General features: G+C 33.3%; 1 protein-coding gene across 3 annotated transcripts in view; it reads right to left on the reverse strand.

Moving 5' to 3' along the window:
* The window catches only part of LOC125668273 (SMC5-SMC6 complex localization factor protein 1-like), a 54,415-nt gene extending 48,383 nt beyond the window's left edge, over nucleotides 1-6,032 (reverse strand). The window contains exons 1-2 of one of the 3 annotated variants that reach the window (XM_048902178.2): nucleotides 5,978-6,032; nucleotides 1,280-1,387 (exon numbers count right to left, since the gene is read on the reverse strand). The gene's annotated coding sequence lies outside the window, so the exon portion shown is untranslated. The remainder of the gene's footprint in view (nucleotides 1-1,279; nucleotides 1,388-5,977) is intronic. The other 2 variants (XM_056162273.1, XM_056162277.1) reach the window with 2 other exon arrangements.
* Nucleotides 6,033-9,994: the final 3,962 nt, after the last annotated feature.

Here is a 9,994-nt window from a genome sequence, read left to right on the forward strand (position 1 = left end):
CTGAGCTATTTAACTTAGATGAATCCTAGAAAATAATATATTCGAATTCAAACTAATCGTTGGATGTGATATGGGCTCCAAGTGTTCTCCCTCTGTATCCAATATTTGCTTACACCAAATAACCAACGAAATAAGTTTCCAGGAAAAGCAAAAATTACATATCATGGTTGCTATTACAACGATGGATTTAAAAATTTTCATAGATCTTTTTGCTAGAGCCAACGCTTATCAGCCATACTGAAATTCATATACATAATTTCCATGCAAAGTGTGCAACGGAGTGACGTCATAGCATGGTAGTCAGGCCTTGGTGGGAATGTTCAAAATATCATTAAAATCATGTCAGCTGTTGGATTGTTGCGAGGGAGTTTAGAATTCTGAAGTGAAGGATGAGAAGGAAAATCATTTCTGAGCTTAACCGTGTCAGAGAATAAATAGGTTTGTTTCGGTGAATTTAATAATAAAATCGGACTCAAATCGAGGTGGGGGGCAAAATGTGGTTGCACACCTGGTGTACAGTAAAACTCTGATATAGCGAATTTCTGCGGACAGTCTATAAAAATTCGCTATAAACGTAATTCGCTATACACTTATAGCGAATTCATAATTTAAATATAACGAATTCGTTAAAAAACAGATTTCTTCTACATGTATATCATTTGTATAAGAAAGCAGCAATCGATGTACTTGCGTTTGTATTGTCTCTAAGAGAAATTAAGCCTATGTATTTTCGAGAAGAAATATTTTTATACAAGAACTATACACACTGATTTATAAATGATAAATTTTCTTGATGTCACGCAAGAACATGTCGAAAGAAAAACAGTTTATCGCAGTTGTCATTTAGTTGTTGCTCAACACAAATAAAGGAGTGTACCATAAAATAAATGCAATCAAACTTCAAATTTAATTAACGAGAATAGTAAACAATACCGACAATAAAGGAGAAGGTACACTAAGGGTCAATTTTGGCCTATTTTTAGAAGTTGGTAATTTTATGCCCTAATACTATAGGGTGTGTACTTTCTATATATAGTAATTATATCCATATATTACGTATATTTTTTGGTGATATGAAGTAGCAAAGTTGACATGTTTTGCGAGTGCAAGATTTAACGTTGCGTCTTTAACCTGTGTCTGATGACGTTATTTCAATTCTTATTCAGAAAAAATACTTCAATATACCTTGCTTTGGATAATTTTTAAAAAGTTATAAACACACACACACAAAATTCTTTTCAATAACATCATACAAATATCATATTCAAACACTACTTACCATTAACGTGTATTTGAATTGTGATTAAAGTAGAAAAGTAGTCATGTTTTGCGAGTGCAAGATTTAACGTTGCGTCTTCTATCCGTGTCTGATGACGTTTTCTCAATCCTTATACAGAAAAAATAGTTTAATATACCTTGTTAATTAAAATCCTTTTGGATAATTTTTTAGAATTTGTTGATACACACATATAAAAATTATTTTCAATAGCATTATAGAAATATCATAATCAAAAACTATCTAAAAATAACGTGTATTTAAATCAATCATGACCATAGCCAACGAAATCCTTGTTTGAAAAGTTAGACTAAAGATGGTTAAATGTGAAGTAATTAAGTGTATTCTATTGTAAAATAAACTCTTATTGGTATGAGCTCTGAAAATATACGAGATTTTTTCTCTCAAACTCATGATTCCTATTCCATGCGCCCCAAATTAAATTATAATCTTTGTTTACCAAAACATCGAACAATTTTGTTTCAAAAGCGCTCTTCAATACCCAGACGTAGATGTATCTAATGAGGTACCATTAGATATAGAATTATCACCGTCTCTTACTCAGTCTGATTAAAATCAAACCTCTCACTTCGCTCCCACGCAGCGACTGTCCATATATCTATCGAAGTGAGAGGTTTGATTTTAATCAGACTGTCTCTTACTGTTTTTAGAAGTAATATGGAAACATTCATAATTAGCTGTCGTTATTCTTAATTACAAGTTCTGCATACATGTGTATGTATTTGAAAATATATGGATGCATTTTCGTTACCCCCCCCCCATCTTTTATTCCCTCGTGTATTACATGTACCTATTCTATACTATGAATATGGCATCCATACTTGTCGTAAATACAATTTTGTAATACATATAATCACGGAATCTATCTTTATATGTTTATTTTTGGTTGTACGTATCGTTATGTGTAGGCCTATACTGTTTGTATTTCAGAAGGCCCCGGGGAAGAATAATGCCTTGTATCAATAGGACTACCTCCTCTTTATAAAGCATTATTATTATTATTATTACTAATATATTTTATCATTGTTAAAGTTTTCATCAACGCAGTGTAAATAGATAAGGTGCTTAAGTTTTTATAGTCTCTGTAGTCAAAAATATAAGTGTAAATCATTTTAAATATTAGAACATTTAAAACGGTTTTTTTAACTACAGTGTATATATAGCTTTTTGAATAAGAAATTTTAAAAAGAATGGAAACGATATTCATCTCTAAAACACAATAGAGTAGGTACGTTCTGATAAATCCGACAAAACTCATTTCCGTTTTAATCATTTGTTCCTACAATGAAAAGTAAGTAATAAGAACATTTTGACGGACTTATTTTGAAAGAGAAGATTTTTGAGCCTAAAATATAGTTTTGTTATGGTTGATAACGCTGAAATTCGCCAAGCTCAGCGAAATAAAAGGTAGGGGAATTCCAGAGAAGCATCGCGTAAATCCGAACACTAGTGGTATAACATGTAAAAATATTTCTCCCTTACCTTAAAAGCTTTAAGATGAAGGTTTTGGATGGTTAAAACCCTTTTTTCTCTTAATCACTTATGTATTATTTCTAATTTCCTATGTGATGGGTTAACTGGACCCGTCATCCTCTTGTATAACATCAGTTTGAAATTGGACTAAACTTTACTAAGTTGTTATCATTGTAGTTGTTTTTTCCTGAAATTGATTTATTCCTTTATCCTTTAGGTTTTCTATTCAAATTGACTTTTCTATTAATCAAGAGCTACTAAGACGAAATTGATTTCTGTCCGTGTTTTGACAGTTTCTATTTTAATGATATATGCTGAAACCTATGTGGATGAATAGTGTGTGCAATGAATATAGTGTGTACACTTTTTTTGGAAAATACATTTCAGATGACTTTTTAGCACTCACAGCCGAAAATGTAAAGCACAGTGCATTGTGACATAAAAACAACTTGGCAGCGATTCAAATCGCAACCTAGTCAGATTTGTGGTATACGTCATTTTTACAATTTTACAGCGATTTAGTTACCATCTTGTGTCTGTTTCTATTAGTTTTGGTACAATATAACACCCCTTGTTAGTAAAACTTAATAAGATGAACTAAAATTGATTTGAATACAAAATAATGATTGCATTTATACATGTAAATATAAATCATATGGAATTAAAGCAATCTTTAATTTTATACGTATTTGTTAAATCTTATTAAGAAAGTATCAATTTTATTAGACCTATGTAGAATATTAGTAGCATATATTTACATGTATGCTATATTACAATTTCGAATATTTTAAGATGTCTATAAGTATGAAAGAAAGGGATTGTTTTTCTTTTATTCAGTACAGTACTGTATGCCTTTTCCCAGTATATATCCCCTTCCGTAACGTAAAGGCCTGCACATGTAAATGTTCACGTGGAGCATGTAAACATTAATATGGGAATACACCAAAACAATGCTGTTCATATTAATTTATCAAACTTAATTTTAAGATTATCTATTGAAATATGATCGATTTCTATTGGATCCAATTCAGTCCTTTTAGACCTTTACCCGGTTCATGCCAGCCTGTCCAGGACCGCAATCGATTGAACTGCGATTCCATACACTGTATATGTCATTAAGACTGTTCACCCACTTAGTTACTTATCTAGAAGACCTTTTACGTGCTATTGATATAAATATAAATTTTGTTGGTCGAGAATTATTATCCTTGTCGTATTACAACTGATTTCAAACGAGTGTAGTTCATGTAACAAGCGATAATATTACAGTCGACTATATCGCTATCGTTTCAGATAAAAACACCGAATGAACTTGAAAATCCGAATTACATGTATAATGATCACATAAATTAATAGAAATGTTATCATATTTTTTTATATCATATCTGTATTACACAAAAAGGTAACACACGTCTTAATTTAGGATTTGTCGGGCATATATGTAACCTTAGTATCAAATGTGTGTGATGCGTAATTTTTTCCGGAAATGTCAGATTTTATAATTTCACCATGAGCACAGGGAAGGCAATTGATGAAAGACCCTTTTTATTATCAATCGAAGTAGTTCGTTTATCACACGCAAATATCATCCATCGCCTTGAATGTGCTCATATCATAATATTGACAAATGTAAGTAAAATTTTGAAGTTTTGGCTAAGAAATAGCCATCCATGTAAATTTGGGAACGTACTATTCTACTATGTGACGATTTGGCGCTATTTCGTTAGTATATTTGAACAGAGGGTGTTGTCCCCAAATGACTTCGATAGGTAAAAGTGTGTCATCTTCTACTTTATTTTTCTTGATTTTACAAGGCCAAATTCATATGCTAAGCGTACCTTCTCCTTTGCTAAATGTATGTGTAAGTATTGTTTTGCGTAACAACCTCTTTTGAAAAATACAAACAGAAATTTCGTAATAATGTGGGCCCTTTATGGCAATGGAAAGCGATTGTTACAAATTCCAAGGAGTTTAAAATGAAAAAAGATTCGTTATAGAAGGTTATTTTTATGTTCATTTTTAATTCGTTATATCCGTAAATTCGCTATATCCGTGTTATATACGCAGATTTTTATATAGAATATATAAATAATTTGCCGGGGAAATTGATTTCACTTCGCTATATCTGTGTTCGCTACGGTATATTCGAGTTTTACTGTATTTATATATATATATATATGGTTTTTTTTCCTATTTATATATATTTACTGATTAAAATTCAGATACCTGTGCTTTGGGGGGATTCTTGGATATGTACGTTGAAAAAGGAGACAATTCAAAAACAAAGAATACCCTGACACCAAACTCTACTTTTGGACATTAAGAGGTCCTAGCCTACATGTACTTGTTTTATCTGATAATTATAAATTCATGTAGTTTCTATCTTAACTTACAATTTCCATGATTTTTTAATTGTTGTTTCATAGATTTATTTGCTTTCATATGTCTATATGTCATCTTCACTGTATATGGAGGACAAACCGTATCTTTTAAAATAAATTTGTTCACTTTTGGACTAATTTTAAGGTCCTTTTTCAACATCTTCCCCAAATCATATTTTTGTATATTCTACATATGTTGTTAAGACTATATTATAGTACAAGTTTATATAATAAACCTTTTGTAGGTTGGGGTCCTCTTGCACATTGACTAGACTATAACGTCAAATGCAGCATACATGTGATGTGGAGATTTTAGCAGAAGGGATGTATCATCAGCATAGTTCCTCATCATTAACAATAACATCTTTAATATCATTTGCTTGATTAAAATTGCTTGAATATTTCAGAACAGAAAATATAGCTATGGTGCCACGGGAATATCCCGACTGTCAGACGACAACGGGATATTAGATTAAATGATAAAATGTTACTGTATACATTAGTTTACTAGCAAATTTAAGCACTTGAGTCCTCCCTGGCATAGTTATATTCGCCAAATCTATATGTGACAATTAATTGCTCAGGCCAAATTAATATTAGGCTAATATAGGCTTACATGTGATCATGTTTATCAACAGATCAAAAATTCAAATGTCAACCAAAATAAAAATAAAATACGATTAGCTATTTTCAGGAATGACATAATCACACAGGCTTCCAACGTTTTAATTACATGTAGGCTTAATTTTAAAAAATCTCTTCCGGTAAACAAACTAGGCCTATAGTACTTTACTATTTACTAATTTAGTCATTAAAAATGCCTCACCTAGCTGTACCTAACCCGACTCCAGTTGGCATTTCCCGCGCGCGTGCAGTGCTTTGAATGTTGAACCCGAGTTGAATATATTAAACTCACTTCAAAAGGAACACACACACCCTCCCCGCACGCACACACACACACACACACACACACACACACGTACGCGCGCTCTCTCTCTCTCTCTCTCTCTCTCTCTCTCTCTCTCTCTCACACACACACACACACACACCTGCAGGATTCTTTTAAAAAACGAGATGAAAAAAAAAACATTTTTGATCATATGAAATGGAGAGAATAAGGTGGAGAAAATTCCTATCATTGCTTTTATCAAATTAATTACAAAGTGATAGGCATTTTAAATGCCTTTAGTAAAAGGTATAAATAACCACTTGAAATAGTGTATAGATAATCATAATTTTTGGGGTCGAATCCGAAATTCACACAGACACGTACTAGATGTAAAGCCAAGACACACTATGTACACACAGAACCCTGGAACTAAGTGGAGAACTGCTTTCCGACACAGGTCCCTAGACCCGTGCCAGCTTTACGTTCAGTCTCAGATAATCAAGTGAACAGAGTAACTGAATAAGGTACTGCAGTTGTATTTATATCCGTTGCCCCATGTTGACTGGCAAATAGATTACTCCTGATTAGTTAGAATTACTGTAATCTGATTGACTAATGATTGGGGACATTTCAATCCACCTTTTTACATTACATAAGCATCCCCTGTCGACCGATCATGCACGCAGTGAGCTCTGATTAGGTAAACGGAGTAATCCGTAGTCAAAATCAGTGTGCCAAGAACAGCCTAACAATTGGTAGGAAATACATCAGACAGCATTTAATCAAATGATAGGTGGCAGTGTCAAACTAGTTCGTTATAACGACCATAGATTTTGCGAAATGCTGACTTTAAAATAGACTGTTGAAACCCCTGTAACATCAACTTGTTTGTCAGTAGCCTGCCTCGATTTAATAAAACTGATATGCAAGCTCTTCTGTATCGAATCAGCTGAGATATATAAACACCATATCCATGTGATAATGGAATATCGCTACATACATGTATATGGGAAGTTGATGATGGGGAAGTTGAAATCATCCGGTTTGTCGTAAAGTTTGCCGTTAATGTCTATTTTCAATAAAATCTAAAATTTTACAAAGCAGATGTGGAGGACTCTATGGTGTCTTTTATTTTGAGTTCACATGGATATATCGAATCAACACATGAGTGAAAGTTATTATTGTTAATATAGATAAAACGTCATCGATATTATATCCAAAGCACAGGGTCTAAGCCCGTTTTGGGCCCGAACTCTGTAATACCATAAATTTCACAGAGTTCGGGCCCAAAACGGGCTTAGACCCTGTGATCCAAATGTCGAGTTGAAGGCCATGCACAGCAAAGGATTTTTTTCTTCTCATGTAAAAGCTTTTGAATAAATTCTGCTTTCTTCGAGTATAAAAACAGGTAAGCTAATAAAGGAGCACAAACCGTGTCCATTGGCATTCCAGCAGACCTGATCACCAAAGATTACGAAGACATTATCAATGAGGAACTCCAGCATATGTTTTATAACTTCAACTTAATGTGTAGTGGTTTGGGTTATGTAGGTCAAGGAATATCAGCCTGAATAGCTGACTAATGTTGCAGAGGTCCTAGTTTTAACTCCCTGTCCAACCTTAAATTTTCTCCTTTCCCATATTAGATTTGGTGCCATTGACCACCCCTAGATTTGCAGGTCACAAGTCCTGCCACACATGGGCAAACAAATCTGGATGGTGAGGACAATTTAAGGAGGGAGGAATGTAGTCGTTTGGGTTATATGAACAGTGGAGCACCTGATTATTAAAGCAAGGACCAGCTTGTTACAAATGAATGGATTTACCGTATGCTGCTCACGAATTTTATACTACTATTTACAATTTTTACCTTCGATATCTTTTTTTATATAGTAATGACAATCTATTTAGAATTCGACGTTAGATTCGCTCACATACTAGTTTTGTGTAGCGAGTATGTGAGCGGATCTAAAATCTAAATTTGATCAGATTGTAAATGAAAGGATGAATGTAAACAATGTAGGTGTGAATCTTGATAAAGATAGCATGACTATTTTTACGGCTAGGAATTTTCCGACAGAAATGAAAGTAAAATATGTAACTATAGAAAATATATTTCATTTTTGAAAATACATGGGGGTGTGAACAACAACGCCACAAGCCACGTTTTCCTACAGCTTCACTGAAAAAAATACCTAGTTGATTTAACTAGGATGCCTCGTAAAGACTTGCTCATGACTAGTAAGTAATGTATTTACTAAGCAGGATAGTAATGTAACTAGAAATATGACGTCATAAGCATCGTGACCCGTGTTGTCCGCGAAAACTGCAGCAAGGTCTACTCTGCGAGACGCCATTTTTATTGGGATGCTGGAGAGGGAACATTGACTTAAAAGGTTTGTCGTTGAACTTATGACTGTTTTTTTTTTTAATTCTTAATGTTTATTTATTAGAAATCCTACACACAGCTTGATATTTTTTAATATGCAACTTAATACATTTTGTTCTGTTTTTGTTTATTTAGATGCTGATGACTGTTTGGCAATCCTGTGTAAAGAAAAGTTTGATTAATCCTGATTACAGGTTCAAGAAATTCCACAGAAGATACATTCCCCATCGCAATCAAGATTGACCAGAAGATCATGTCGACTTTTAACTTCAGATTAAAGTCCTTGATGTTATCTTTTGTATTCAATTTTTTGAAGGATTAACAGGGCGATTTTACTTGTCCTATCAGTTAAATTACTAGAATGCTAGTAATTTTGGCAATGGAATACAGGAATGAAAAATTAGTAAATCTACTGAATGCATACGAATATTTACTATTGACTGAAGTAATGTTTTACTGTCTGATTAGTTAAATTACTAGTTAACAAATAGTAAACTTACTTAACACCTAGTAAAAACTACTTTTAAATTAGTGATTGTATGGACAGTAGTTTTACTAGTTTGCTTAGTGTATTTTACTAGTTATTTTTTTCAGTGTTGGTCTCCACAAATCTTCCAACTTCCGTGGCATTGTCTTTGAAAATGTGTGCATAAGGTGAACATTTGAAATGAGAACATGCGAGAGGGGGTTGAAATATATCTTAAGCATGTAGGCAGAGATAGTTTTTGAACGCAAAATGGCTAAAGAAGAAAACATTATACAAATACCTGCATCAATTCATTTAATTTAGATAGAACCGTACATGCCAATTTCATTAAGATATTTTGTAAATGGGCATTTTGTACAGGGCATTGAGAAGTTCATAGTTCTGAAAACAAATAAAATCCTGAAGTTGGGTAAGTGGGCCAAGATCACTAGGGAAAAGGTAAATATGTCACAAATTAATACACCCCCCCCCCACCCCCCGCAAAATTAGACGAGGATTTTCAAGATTTTGCAGCATGACCCTTATTTTACGGAAAATTTCGTTCTCCTCAAAACTCTTGCCTTTATTGGTTTCAATTTCAATAAAAACTTGAAACCTTGCGACATTAAGGCTCATGGAACGAATCACCTTCAATGACCTTGTTATCGAAAACATCACTTTGTGTATTAAAGTTTTAAAAACAAAACTTTAAAAGAATCTGCACTTTGCTACACTTGAATATCCCGCCATTCCTGGGGCCCATTTTACAAAGTCTTAAATTGTATTACTCTGTTATTACTTGGAGTGAATGAAGTAAAAACAATTTGAGGCTTACTTTTCAACATTAAAAAAAAAATTGCATTTGGAGTGAATGATCTTACAATAAACTGGAAAATTCCAGTATGTAAAGTTGGTCGTAAGTCATAAGTTCTTTTGTAAAACGCGCCCCTGATTATTACCCCCCCCCCCCTCCTTCCATTGATTTGAACTCTTAATTAAGTTTATTTGCGCAGTAATTCTACAATTGTTCAGCAGACGCCGAACAAAGCTTAATCCGAAAAGTGTGGACCCTCTGAACAGAATTGAACAGCATTCTTGG

This window comes from Ostrea edulis, chromosome 4 (genome assembly GCF_947568905.1).
Source record: "Ostrea edulis chromosome 4, xbOstEdul1.1, whole genome shotgun sequence".
Lineage (NCBI taxonomy): Eukaryota > Metazoa > Mollusca > Bivalvia > Ostreida > Ostreidae > Ostrea > Ostrea edulis.